The sequence below is a fragment of the Dama dama genome, chromosome 30 (assembly GCF_033118175.1).
Source record: "Dama dama isolate Ldn47 chromosome 30, ASM3311817v1, whole genome shotgun sequence".
Classification (NCBI taxonomy): domain Eukaryota; kingdom Metazoa; phylum Chordata; class Mammalia; order Artiodactyla; family Cervidae; genus Dama; species Dama dama.
The window spans coordinates 4,181,086-4,195,846 of record NC_083710.1 but is presented as its reverse complement, the minus strand read 5'-3'; positions in this window follow the sequence as shown (position 1 = coordinate 4,195,846).

Here is a 14,761-nt window from a genome sequence, read left to right as displayed (position 1 = left end):
CAGGATCCCTGTGGCACGTGGAAAGGGACCCTGGGTCTCCCGCCTCGCGTGGAGACGCGTCCCAATTGCCATGCCAAGACTCGAGGAGAATCCCGAGGTGTCCCTCGCACCTAGGCAGGAGTCCTGACGTCGCTGAACAAACACGTGTCTGGAAGGGCACTCCCCGTCGTAACTCGAGAATATACCCCAAGTTCGGGCCGCAACTCGAGAAAAACCATGTGACTTCCCCCTCGCCGCGAAATGAGGCCCGATTCCCCTGCACTGCGTGCAGAGCAATTCCGTGTTCCACATCAAACGTGAAAGGAGCCTTGATTTCCTTGATGGCACTCCAGAGAAAACCCAAGATCACTGTCTCAAGTCTAGAGGGATCCTGAGGTCAGTGGCACAACACGAAAGGGCTCCGTGGACTCCAAATCAACTCGAGATGAGAGCTTAGTCCCTGGCTTCGACTCAAGAGGAATACCAACTTTCCACAAGCACCTCAAGAGCAGGCTTCTCTCAGCTACAGGTATGTGAGAGGGCCCCTGAGTTTGTGGCCTCAAGTGGAATGGACACCGAGATGCTCTGACTCGAAGTAAGGCCGGATATCCCTGCAGTGAATTGAATGCAGGCTCGTCTTGCATCTCCCTAGAAGAAGGATTTCTGAATCCCCAGTGGAGACCACAGAGAAAGACCGAGTTCTCCGCCTCATCGCGACCAGAGGCCTCACATCCTTTGAAAACACGAGAGGTCCGTGTAGGTCAATGCTTCCAAAGGAGACGATGCCTGACTCCTCTTGAAAATGGATACGAGTCCCAGGATCCCTGTGGCACGTGGAAAGGGACCCTGGGTCTCCCGCCTCACGTGAAGAGGCGTCCCAATTGCCATGCCAAGACTCGAGGAGAATCCCGAGGTGTCCCTCGCACCTAGGCAGGAGTCCTGACGTCGCTGAACAAACACGTGTCTGCAAGGGCCCTCCCTGTCGTAATTCGAGAATATACCCCAGGTTCCAGCCGCAACTCGAGAAAAACCATGAGACTTCCCCCTCGCCTCGAGATGAGGCCCGATTCCCCTACCCTGCGTGCAGAGCAATTCCGTATTCCACATCAAAAGTGAAAGGAGCCTTGATTTCCTTGATGGCACTCCAGAGAAAACCCAAGATCACTGTCTCTAGTCTAGAGGGATCCTGAGGTCACTGTAGCAACACGAAAGGGCTCCGTGAACCCCAAATCAACTCGAGATGAGAGCTTAGTCCCTGGCTTCGACTCAGGAATATAAACTTTCCACAAGAACCTCAAGAGGAGGCTACTCTCAGCTATAGGTATCTGAGAGGGACCCTGAGTTTGTGGCCACAAGTGGAATGGACACCGAGATGCTCTGACTCGAAGTAAGGCCGGATATCCCTGCAGTGAATTGAATGCAGGCTCGTCTTGCATCTCCCAAGATGAAGGGATGTCTGAATCCCCTGTGGAGACCACAGAGAAAGACCTAATTTTCCGCCTCATCGCGACCGGAGGCCTCACATCCTTTGAAAATTCGAGAGGTCTTCGGAGATCAATGCTTCCAAAGGAGACGATGCCTGACCCCTCTTGAAAATGGATAGGAGTCCCAGGATCCCTGTGGCACGTGGAAAGGCACCCTGGGTCTCCCGCCTCACGTGGAGATGAGTCCCCATTGCCATACCAAGACTCTAGGAGAATCCTGAGGTGTCACTCGCACCTAGGCAGGAGTCCTGACGTCGCTGAACAAACACGTGTCTGGAAGGGCCCTCCCCGTTGTAACTCGAGAATATACCCCAGGTTCTGGCCGCAACTCGAGAAAAACCATGAGACTTCCCCCTCGCCGCTGGATGAGGCCCGATTCCCCTGTACTGCGTGCAGAAAAATTCCGTGTTCCACATCAAACGTGAAAGGAGCCTGGATTTCCTTGATGGCACTCCAGAGAATACCCAAGATCACTGTCTCAAATCTAGAGTGATCCTGAGGTCACTGGAGCAACACGAAAAGGCTCCGTGGACCACAAATCAACTCGAGATGAGAGCTTAGTCCCTGGCTTTGACTCAAGAGGAATACCAACTTTCCATAAGCACCTCAAGAAGAGGCTTCTCTCAGCTACAGGTATGTGAGAGGGACCCTGAGTTTGTGGCCTCAAGTGCAATGGACACCGAGATGCTCTGACTCGAAGTAAGGCCGGATATCCCGGCAGTGAATTGAATGCAGGCTCGTCTTGCATATCCCAAGACCAAGGGATGTCTGAATCCCCTGTGGAGACCACAGAGAAAGACCTAGTCCTCCGCCTCATGGCAATCGGAGGCCTCACATCCTTTGAAAACTCGAGAGGTCCACGGAGATTAATGCTTCCAAAGGAGACGATGCCTGACTCCTCTTGAAAATGGATAGGAGTCCCAGGATGCCTGTGGCACGTGGAATGGGACACTGGGTCTCCCGTCTCACGTGGAGACGCGTCTCAATTGCCATGCCAAGACTCGAGGAGAATCCCGAGGTGTCCCTCGCACCTATGCAGGAGTCCTGACGTCGCTGAACAAACACGTGTCTGGAAGGGCCCTCCCCGTCGTAACTCGAGAATATACCCCAGGTTCCGGCCGCAACTCGAAAAAAACCATGAGACTTCCCTCTCGCCGCGAGATGAGGCCAGATTCCCCTGCACAGCGTGTAGAGCAATTCCGTGTTCCACATCAAATGTGAAAGGAGCCTTGATTTCCTTGATGGAACTCTAGACAGAACCCAAGATCACTGTCTCAAGTCTATAGGGATCCTGAGGTCACTGTAGCAACACCAAAGCGCTCTGTGGACCCCAAATCAACTCGAGATGAGAGCTTAGACCCTGGCTTCGACTTAAGAGGAATACCAACTTTCCACAAGCACCTCAAGAGGAGGCTTCTCTCAGCTACAGGTATGTGAGAGGGACCCTGAGTTTGTGGCCTCAAGTGGAATGGACACCGAGATGCTCTGACTCGAAGTAAGCCCGGATATCCCTGCAGTGAATTGAATGCAGGCTCGTCTTGCATCTCCCAATACGAAGGGATGTCTGAATCCCCTGTGGAGATGACAGACAAAGACCTAGTCCTCCGCCTCATCGCGACCGGAGGCCTCACATCCTTTGAAAACTCGAAAGGTCTGCAGAGATCAATGCTTCCAAAGGAGACGATGCCTGACTCCTCTTGAAAATGGATAGGAGTCCCAGGATCACTGTGGCACGTGAAAAGGGACACTGGGTCTCCCGCCTCACGTGGAGTCGCGTGCCAATTGCCATGCCAAGACTCGAGGAGAATCCCGAGGTTTCCCTCGCACCTAGGCAGGAGTCCTGACATCGCTGAAAAAACACGTGTCTGGAAGGGCCCACTCCGTCGTAACTCGAGAATATACCCCAGGTTCCTGCCGCAACTCGAGAAAAACCATGAGATTTCCCCTTCACCGCGAGATGCGGCCCGATTCCCATGCACTGCATGCAGAGCAATTCCGTGTTCCACATCAAACGTGAAAGGAGCCTTGATTTCCTTGATGGCACTCCAGAGAAAACCCAAGATCACTGTCTCAAGTCTAGAGGGATCCTGAGGTCACTGGAGCAACACGAAAGGGCTCCGTGGACCCCAAATCAACTCGAGATGAGAGCTTAGTCCCTGGCTTCGACTCAAGAGGAATACCAACTTTCCACAAGCACCTCAAGAGGAGGCTTCTCTCAGCTACAGGTACGTGAGAGGGACCCTGAGTTTGTGGCCTCAAGTGGAATGGACACCGAGATGCTCTGACTCGAAGTAAGGCCGGATAACCCTGCAGTGAATTGAATGCAGGCTCCTCTTGCATCTCCCAAGTGGAAGGGATGTCTGAATCCCCTGTGGAGACAACAGAGAAAGAACTAGTTCTCCGCCTCATCGCGTCCGGAGGCCTCACATCCTTTGAAAACTCGAGAGGTCTGCAGAGATCAATGCTTCCAAAGGAGACGATGCCTGACTCCTCCTGAAAATGGATAGGAGTCCCAGGATCCCTGTGGCAGGTGGAAAGGGACCCTGGGTCTCCCGCCTCACGTGGAGACGCGTCCCAATTGCCATGCCAAGACTCGAGGAGAATCCCGAGGTGTCCCTCGCACCTAGGCAGGAGTCCTGACGTCGCTGAACAAACACGTGTCTGGAAGGCCCTCCCCGTCGTAACTCGAGTATATACCCCAGGTTCCGACCGCAACTCGAATAAAACCATGAGACTTCCCCCTCGCCGCGAGATGAGGCCCGTTTCCCCTGCACTGCGTGCAGAGCAATTCCGTGTTCCACATCAAACGTGAAAGGAGCCTTGATTTCCTTGATGGCACTCTAGACAAAACTCAAGATCACTGTCTCAAGTCTAGAGGGATCCTGAGGTCACAGGAGCAACACGAAAGCGCTCCGTGGACCCCAAATCAACTAGAGATGAGAGCTTAGTCCCTGACTTCGACTCAAGAGGAATACCAAGTTTCCACAAGCACCTCAAGAGGAGCCTTCTCTTAGCTACAGGTATGTGAGAGGGACCCTGAGTTTGTGGCCTCAAGTGGAATGGACACCGAGATGCTCTGACTCGAAGTTAGGCCGGATATCCCTGCAGTGAATTGAATGCAGGCTCGTCTTGCATCTCCCAAGACGAAGGGATGTCTTAATCCCCTGTGGAGACCACAGAGAAAGACCTAGTTCTCCGCCTCAACGCGACCGGAGGCCTCATATCCTTTGAAAACTCGAGAGGTCCGCGGAGATCAATGCTTCCAAAGGAGACGATGCCCGACTCTTCTTGAAAATGGATAGGAGTCCCAGGATCCCTGTGGCACGTGGAAAGGGACCCTGGGTCTCCCGCCTCACGTAGAGACGCGTCCCAATTGCCATGCCAAGACTCGAGGAGAATCCCGAGGTGTCCCTCGCATCTAGGCAGGAGTCCTGACATCGCTGAACAAACACGTGTCTGGAAGGGCCCACCCCATCGTAACTCGAGAATATACCCCAGGTTCCTGCCGCAACTCGAGAAAAACCATGAGACTTCCCCCTCGCCGCGAGATGCGGCCCGATTCCCATGCACTGCATGCAGAGCAATTCCGTGTTCCACATCAAACGTGAAAGGAGCCTTGATTTCCTTGATGGCACTCCAGAGAAAAGCCAAGATCACTGTCTCAAGTCTAGAGGGATCCTGAGGTCACTGGAGCAACACGAAAGGGCTCCGTGGACCCCAAATCAAATCGAGATGAGAGCTTAGTCTCTGGCTTCGACTCAAGAGGAATACCAACTTTCCACAAGCACCTCAAGAGGAGGCTTCTCTCAGCTACAGGTATGTGAGAGAGACCCTGAGTATGTGGCCTCAAGGGGAATGGACACCGAGATGCTCTGACTCGAAGTAAGGCCGGATATCCCTGCAGTGAATTGAATGCAGGCTCGTCTTGCATCTCCCAAGACGAAGGGATGTCTGAATCCCCTGTGGAGACCACAGAGAAAGACCTAATTTTCCGCCTCATCGCGACCGGAGGCCTCACATCCTTTGAAAATTCGAGAGGTCAGCGGAGATCCATGTTTCCAAAGGAGACGATGCCTGACTCCTCTTGAAAATGGATAGGAGTCCCAGGATCCCTGTGGCACGTGGAAAGGGAACCTGGGTCTCCCGCCTCACGTGGAGACGCGTACCCATTGCCATGCCAAGACTCGAGGAGAATCCTGAGGTGTCCCTCGCACCTAGGCAGGATTCCTAACGTCGCTGAACAAGCACATGTCTGGAAGGGCCCTCCCTGTCGTAACTCGAGAATATACCCCAGGTTCCGGCCGCAACATGAGAAAAACCATGAAACGTCCCCCTCGCCGCTGGATGAGTCCCGATTCTCCTGCACTGCGTGCAGAGCAATTCCGTGTTTCACATCAAACGTGAAAGGAGCCTTGATTTCCTTGATGGCACTCCAGAGAAAACCCAATATCACTGTCTCAAGTCTAGAGGGATCCTGAGGTCCTGGAGCAACACGAAAGGGCTCCATGGACCCCAAATCAACTAGAGATGAGAGCTTAGTCCCTGGCTTAAACTCAAGAGGAATACCAACTTTCCACAAGCACCTCAAGAGGAAGCTTCCCTCAGCTACAGGTATGTGAGAGGGACCCTGAGTTTGTGGCCTCAAGTGCAATGGACACCGAGATGCTCTGACTCGAAGTAAGGCCGGATATCCCTGCAGTGAATTGAATGCAGGCTCATCTTGCATCTCCCAAGACGAAGGGATGTCTGAATCCCCTGTGGAGACCACAGAGAAAGACCTAGTTCTCCGCCTCAACGCGACCGGAGGCCTCACATCCTTTGAAAACTCGAGAGGTCCGCGGAGATCAATGCTTCCAAAAGAGACGATGCCTGACTCCTCTTGAAATGGATAGGAGTCCCAGGATCCCTGTGGCACGTGGAAAGGGACACTGGGTCTCCCGCCTCAAGTGGAGACGCGTCCCAATTGCCATGCCAAGACTCGAGGAGAATCCCGAGGTGTCCCTCGCACCTAGGCAGGAGTCCTGATGTCGCTGAACAAACACGTGTCTGGAAGGGCCCTCCCCGTCGTAACTCGAGAATATACCCCACGTTCCGGCCGCAACTCGAGAAAAACAATGAGACTTCCCCCTCGCCGCGAGATATGGCCCGATTCCCCTGGACTGCGTGCAGAGCAATTCCGTGTTCCACATCAAACGTGAAAGGAGCCTTGATTTCCTTGATGGCACTCCAGAGAAAACCCAAGATCACTGTCTCAAGTCTAGAGGGATTCTGAGGTCACGGGACCAACAGGAACGGGCTCCGTGGACACCAAATCAACTCGAGATGAGAGCTTAGTCCCTGGCTTAGACTCAAGAGGAATACCAACTTTCCACAAGCACCTCAAGAAGAGGCTTCTCTCAGCTACAGGTATATATGAGGGACCCTGAGTTTGTGGCCTCAAGTGGAATGGACACCGAGATGCTCTGACTCGAAGTAAGGCCGGATATCCCTGCAGTGAATTGAATGCAGGCTCGTCTTGCATCTCCCAAGACGAAGGGATGTCTGAATCCGCTGTGGAGACCACAGAGAAAGACCTAGTCCTCCGCTTCATCGCGACCGGAGGCCTCACATCCTTTGAAAACTCGAAAGGTCCGCGGAGATCAATGCTTCCAAAGGAGACGATGCCTGACTCCTCTTGAAAATGGATAGGAGTCCCAGGATCCCTGTGGCAAGTGAAAAGGGAACCTGGGTCTCCCGCCTCAAGTGGAGACGCGTCCCAATTGCCATGCCAAGACTCGAGGAGAATCCCGAGGTGTCCCTCGCACCTAGGCAGGAGTCCTGAGGTCGCTGAACAAACACGTGTCTGGAAGGGCCCTCCCCGTCGTAACTCGAGAATATACCACAGGTTCCGGCCGCAACTCGAGAAAAACCATGAGATTTATCCCTCGCCTCGAGTTGAGGCCCGATTCCCCTGCACTGCGTGCAGAGCAATTCCGTGTTCCACATCAAACGTGAAAGGAGCCTGGATTTCCTTGATGGCACTCCAGAGAAAACCCAAGATCACTGTCTCAAGTCTAGAGGGATCCTGAGGTCACTGGACCAACAGGAAAGGGCTCCCTGGACCCCAAATCAACTCGAGATGAGAGCTTAGTCCCTGGCTTAGACTCAAGAGGAATACCAACTTTCCACAAGCACCTCAAGAGGAGGCTTCTCTCAGCTACAGGTAGGAGAGAGGGACCCTGAGTTTGTGGCCTCAAGTGCAATGGACACCGATATGCTCTGACTCGAAGTAAGGCCGGATATCCCTGCAGTGAATTGAATGCAGGCTCATCTTGCATCTCCCAAGACGAAGGGATGTCTGAATCCCCTGTGCAGAACACAGAGAAAGACCTAGTCCTCCGCCTCATCGCGACCGGAGGCCTCACATCCTTTGAAAACTAGAGAGGTCCGCGGAGATCAATGCTTCCAAAGGAGACGATGCCTGACTCCTCTTGAAAATGGATAGGAGTCCCAGGATCCCTGTGGCACGTGGAAAGGCACCCTGGGTCTCCCGCCTAACGTGGATACGCGTCCCAATTGCCATGCCAAGACTTGAGGAGAATCCCGAATTGTCCCTCGCACCTAGGCAGGAGTCCTGACGTCGCTGAACAAACACGTGTCTGGAAGGGCCCTCCCCGTCGTAACTCGAGAATATACCCCAGGTTCCGGCCGCAACTCGTGAAAAACCATGAGACTTCCCCCTCTCCGTGAGATGAGACCCGATTCCCCTGCACTGCATGCAGAGCAATTCCGTGTTCCACATCAAACGTGAAAGGAGCCTTGATTTCCTTGATGGCACTCCAGAGAAAACCCAAGATCACTGTCTCAAGTCTAGAGGGATCCTGAGGTCACTGGAGCAACACGAAAGGGCTCCGTGGACCCCAAATCAACTCGAGATGAGAGCTTAGTCCCTGGCTTCGACTCAAGAGGAATACCAACTTTCCACAAGCACCTCAAGAGGAGGCTTCTCTCAGCTACACGTATGTGAGAGGGACCCTGAGTTTGTGGCCTCAAGTGGAATGGACACCGAGATGCTCTGAGTCGAAGTAAGGCCGGATATCCCTGCAGTGAATTGAATGCAGGCTCGCCTTGCATCTCCCAAGACGAAGGGATGTCTGAATCCGCAGTGGAGACGACAGAGAAAGACCTAGTCCTCCGCCTCATCGCGACAGGAGGCCTCACATTCTTTGAAAATTCGAGAGGTATGCGGAGATCAATGCTTCCAAAGGAGACGATGCCTGACTCCTCTTGAAAATGGATAGGAGTCCCAGGATCCCTGTGGCACGTGGAAAGGGACCCTGCGTCTCCCGCCTCACGTGGAGTCGCGTCCCAATTGCCATGCCAAGACTCGAGGAGAATCCCGAGGTGTCCCTCGCACCTAGGCAGGAGTCCTGACGTCGCTGAACAAACACGTGTCTGGAAGGGCCCTCCCCGTCGTAACTCGAGAATATACCCCAGGTTCCGGCCGCAACTCGAGAAAACCATGAGACTTCCCCCTCGCCGCGAGATGAGGCCCGATTCCGCTGCACTGCGTGCAGAGCAATTCCATGTTCCACATCAAACGTGAAAGGAGCGTTGATTTCCTTGATGGCACTCCAGAGAAAACCCAAGATCACTGTCTCAAGTCTAGAGGGATCCTGAGGTCACTGGAGCAACACGAAAGGGCTTCGTCGACCCCAAATCAACTCGAAATGAGAACTTAGTCCCTGCTTCGACTCAAGGGGAATACCAACTTTCCACAAGCACCTCAAGAGGAGGCTTCTCTCAGCTACAGGTATGTGAGAGGGACCCTGAGTATGTGGCCTCAAGTGGAATGGACACCGAGATGCTCTGACTCGAAGTAAGGCCGGATATCCCTGCAGTGAATTGAATGCAGGCTCGTCTTGCATCTCCCAAGACGAAGGGATGTCTGAATCCCCTGTGGAGACCACAGAGAAAGACCTAATTTTCCGCCTCATCGCGACCGGAGGCCTCACATCCTTTGAAAATTTGAGAGGTCAGCAGAGATCCATGCTTCCAAAGGAGACGATGCCTGACTCCTCTTGAAAATGGATAGGAGTCCCAGGATCCCTGTGGCACGTGGAAAGGGAACCTGGGTCTCCCGTCTCACGTGGAGACGCGTCCCCATTGCCATGCCAAGACTCGAGGAGAATCCCGAGGTGTCCCTCGCACCTAGGCAGGATTCCTAACGTCGATGAACAAGCACATGTCTGGAAGGGCCCTCCCTGTCGTAACTCGAGAATATACTCCAGGTTCCGGCCGCAACTCGAGAAAAACCATGAGACGTCCCCCTCGCCGCTGGATGAGGCCCGATTCTCCTGCACTGCGTACAGAGCAATTCCGTGTTTCACATCAAACGTGAAAGGAGCCTTGATTTCCTTGATGGCACTCCAGAGAAAACCCAAGATCACTGTCTCAAGTCTAGAGGGATCCTGAGGTCACTGGAGCAACACGAAAGGGCTCCATAGACCCCAAATCAACTAGAGATGAGAGCTTAGTCCCTGGCTTAAACTCAAGAGGAATACCAACTTTCCACAAGCACCTCAAGAGGAAGCTTCTCTCAGCTACAGGTAGGTGAGAGGGACCCTGAGTTTGTGGCCTCAAGTGCAATGGACACCGAGATGCTCTGACTCGAAGTAAGGCCGGATATCCCTGCAGTGAATTGAATGCAGGCTCATCTTGCATCTCCCAAGACGAAGGGATGTCTGAATCCCCTGTGGAGACCACAGAGAAAGACCTAGTTCTCCGCCTCAACGCGACCGGAGGCCTCACATCCTTTGAAAACTCGAGAGGTCCGCGGAGATCAATGCTTCCAAAGGAGACGATGCCTGACTCCTCTTGAAATGGATAGGAGTCCCAGGATCCCTGTGGCACGTGGAAAGGGACACTGGGTCTCCCGCCTCACGTGGAGACGCGTCCCAATTGCCATGCCAAGACTCGAGGAGAATCCCGAGGTGTCCCTCGCACCTAGGCAGGAGTCCTGACGTCGCTGAACAAACACGTGTCTGGAAGGGCCCTCCCCGTCGTAACTCGAGAATATACCCCACGTTCCGGCCGCAACTCGAGAAAAACAATGAGACCTCCCCCTCGCCGCGAGATATGGCCCGATTCCCCTGGACTGCGTGCAGAGCAATTCCGTGTTCCACATCAAACGTGAAAGGAGCCTGGATTTCCTTGATGGCACTCCAGAGAAAACCCAAGATCACTGTCTCAAGTCTAGAGGGATCCTGAGGTTACTGGAGCAACAGGAAAGGGCTCCGTGGACCCCAAATCAACTCGAGATGAGAGCTTAGTCCCTGGCTTCGACTCAAGAGGAATACCAACTTTCCACAAGCACCTCAATAAGAGGCTTCTCTCAGCTACAGGTATATATGAGGGACCCTGAGTTTGTGGCCTCAAGTGGAATGGACACCGAGATGCTCTGACTCGAAGTAAGGCTGGATATCCCTGCAGTGAATTGAATGCAGGCTCGTCTTGCATCTCCCAAGACGAAGGGATGTCTGAATCCGCTGTGGAGACCACAGAGAAAGACCTAGTCCTCCGCCTGATCGCGACCGGAGGCCTCACATCCTTTGAAAACTCGAAAGGTCCGCGGAGATCAATGCTTCCAAAGGAGACGATGCCTGACTCCTCTTGAAAATGGATAGGAGTCCCAGGATCCCTGTGGCACGTGGAAAGGGAAACTGGGTCTCCCGCCTCAAGTGGAGACGCGTGCCAATTGCCATGCCAAGACTCGAGGAGAATCCCGAGGTGTCCCTCGCACCTAGGCAGGTGTCCTGAGGTCGCTGAACAAACACGTGTCTGGAAGGGCCCTCCCCGTCGTAACTCGAGAATATACCCCAGGTTCCGGCCGCAACTCGAGAAAAACCATGAGATTTCCCCCTCGCCTCGAGTTGAGGCCCGATTCCCCTGCTCTGCATGCAGAGCAATTCCGTGTTCCACATCAAACGTGAAAGGAGCCTGGATTTCCTTGATGGCACTCCAGAGAAAACCCAAGATCACTGTCTCAAGTCTAGAGGGATCCTGAGGGTACTGGAGCAACAGGAAAGGGCTCCGTGGACCCCAAATCAACTCGAGATGAGAGCTTAGTCCCTGGCTTAGACTCAGGAGGAATACCAACTTTCCACAAGCACCTCAAGAGGAGGCTTCTCTCAGCTACAGGTAGGTGAGAGGGACCCTGAGTTTGTGGCCTCAAGTGGAATGGACACCGAGATGCTCTGACTCGAAGTAAGACCGGATATCCCTGCAGTGAATTGAATGCAGGCTCATCTTGCATCTCCCAAGACGAAGGGATGTCTGAATCCCCTGTGCAGAACACAGAGAAAGACCTAGTCCTCCGCCTCATCGCGACCGGAGGCCTCACATCCTTTGAAAACTCGAGAGGTCCGCGGAGATCAATGCTTCCAAAGGAGACGATGCCTGACTCCTCTTGAAATGGATAGGAGTCCCAGGATCCCTGTGGCACGTGGAAAGGGACCCTGGGTCTCCCGCCTCACGTGGAGACGCGTCCCAATTGCCATGCCAAGACTCGAGGAGAATCCCGAGAAGTCCCTCGCACCTAGGCAGGAGTCCTGACGTCGCTGAACAAATACGTGTCTGGAAGGGCCCTCCCCGTCGTAACTAGAGAATATACCCCAGGTTCCGGCCGTAACTCGAGAAAAACAATGAGACTTCCCCCTCGCCGCTGGATGAGGCCCGATTCCCCTGCACTGCGTGCAGAACAATTCCGTGTTCCACATCAAACGTGAAAGGAGCCTTGATTTCCTTGATGGCACTCCAGAGTAAACCCAAGATCACTGTCTCAAGTCTAGAGGGATCCTGAGGTCACTGGAGCAACACGAAAGGGCTCCGTGGACCCCAAATCAACTCGAGATGAGAGCTTAGTCCCTGGCTTCGACTCAAGAGGAATACCCACTTTCCACAAGCACCTCAAGAGGAGGCTTCTCTCAGCTACAGGTATGTGAGAGGGACCCTGAGTTTGTGGCCTCAAGTGGAATGGACACCGAGATGCTCTGACTCGAAGTAAGGCCGGATATCCCTGCAGTGAATTGAATGCAGGCTCGTCTTGCATCTCCCTAGAAGAAGGGATGTCTGAATCCCCTGTGGAGACCACAGAGAAAGACCGAGTTCTCCGCCTCATCGCGACCAGATGCCTCACATCCTTTGAAAACTCGAGAGGTCCGCGGAGGTCAATGCTTCCAAAGGAGACGATGCCGGACTCCCCTTAAAAATGGATAGGAGTCCCAGGATCCCTGTGGGACGTGGAAAGGGACCCTGGGTCTCCCGCCTCACGAGGAGTCCCGTCCCAATTGCCATGGCAAGACTCGAGGAGAATTCCGAGGTGTCCCTCGCACCTAGGCAGGAGTCCTGACGTCGCTGAACAAACCCGTGTCTGGAAGGGCCCTCCCGGTCGTAACTCAAGAATATACCCCAGGTTCCGGCCGCAACTCGAGAAAAACCATGAGACTTCCCCCTTGCTCCGAGATGAGGCCCGATTCCCCTGCACTGTGTGCAGAGCAATTCCGTGTTCCACATCAAACGTGAAAGGAGCCTTGATTACCTTGATGGCACTCCAGAGAAAACCCAAGATCACTGTCTCAAGTCTAGAGGGATCCTGAGGTCACTGGAGCAACACGAAAGGTCTCCATGGACCCCAAATCAACTAGAGATGAGGGCTTAGTCCCTGGCTTCGACTCAAGAGGAATACCAACTTTCCACAAGCACCTCAAGAGGAGGCTTTTCTCAGCTACAAGTATGTGAGAAGGCCCCTGAGTTTGTGGCCTCAAGTGGAATGGACACCGAGATGCTCTGACTCGAAGTAAGGCCGGATATCCCGGCAGTGAATTGAATGCAGGCTCGTCTTGCATCTCCCAAGATGAAGGGTTATCTGAATCCGCTGTGGAGACCACAGAGAAAGACCTAGTCCTCCACCTCATCATGACTGGAGGCCTCACATCTTTGAAAACTCGAGAGGTCCGCGGAGATCAATGCTTCCAAAGCAGACGATGCCTGACTCCTCTTGAAAATGGATACGAGTCCCAGGAACCCTGTGGCACGTGGAAAGGGACCCTGGGTCTCCCGCCTCACGTGGAGACACGTCCAAATTGCCATGCCAAGACTCGAGGAGAATCCCGAGAAGTCCCTCTCACCTAGGCAGGAGTCCTGACGTCGCTGAACAAACACGTGTCTGGAAGGGGCCTACCCGACGTAACTCGAGAATATACCCCAGGTTGCGGCCGCAACTCGAGAAAAACCATGAGATTTCCCCCTCTCCGCGAGTTGAGGCCCGATTCCCCTGCACTGCATGCAGAGCAATTCCGTTCTCCACATCAAACGTGAAAGGAGCCTTGATTTCCTTGATGGCACTCCAGGGAAAACCCAAGATCACTGTCTCAAGTCTAGAGGGATCCTGAGGTCACTGGAGCAACAGGAAAGGGCTCCGTGGACCCCAAATCAACTCGAGATGAGAGCTTAGTCCCTGGCTTCGACTCAAGAGGAATACCAACTTTCCACAAGCACCTCAAGAGGAAGCTTCTCTCAGCTACAGGTATGTGAGAGGGACCCTGAGTTTGTGGCCTCAAGTGGAATGGACACCGAGAGGCTCTGACTCGAAGTAATGCCGGATATCCCTGCAGTCAATTGAATGCAGGCTCGTCTTGCATCTCCCAAGACGAAGGGATGTCTGAATCCCCTGTGCAGAACACAGAGAAAGAACTAGTTCTCCGCCTCATTGCGACCGGAGGCCTCACATCATTTGAAAATTCTAGAGTTCCGCGGAGATCAATGCTTCCAAAGGAGACGATGCCAGACTCCTCTGGAAAATGGATAGGAGTCCAAGGATCCCTGTGGCACGTGGTAAGGGACCCTGGATCTCCCGCCTCACGTGGAGACGCGTCCCAATTGCCATGCCAAGACTCGAGGAGAATCCCGAGGTGTCCCTCGCACCTAGGCAGTAGTCCTTACGTCGCTGAACAAACACGTGTCTGGAAGGGCCCTTCCCGTCGTAACTCGAGAATATACCCCCGGTTCCTGCCGCAACTCGAGAAAAACCATGAGACTTCCCCCTCGCTGCGAGATGAGGCCCTATTCCCCTGCACTGCGTGCAGAGCAATTCCGTGTTCCACATCAAACATGAAAGGAGCCTTGATTTCCTTGATGGCACTCCAGAGAAAACCCAAGATCACTGTCTCAAGTCTAGAGGGATCCTGAGGTCCCTGGAGCAACACGAAAGGGCTCCGTGGACCCCAAATCAACTCGAGATGAGAGCTGAGTCCCTGACT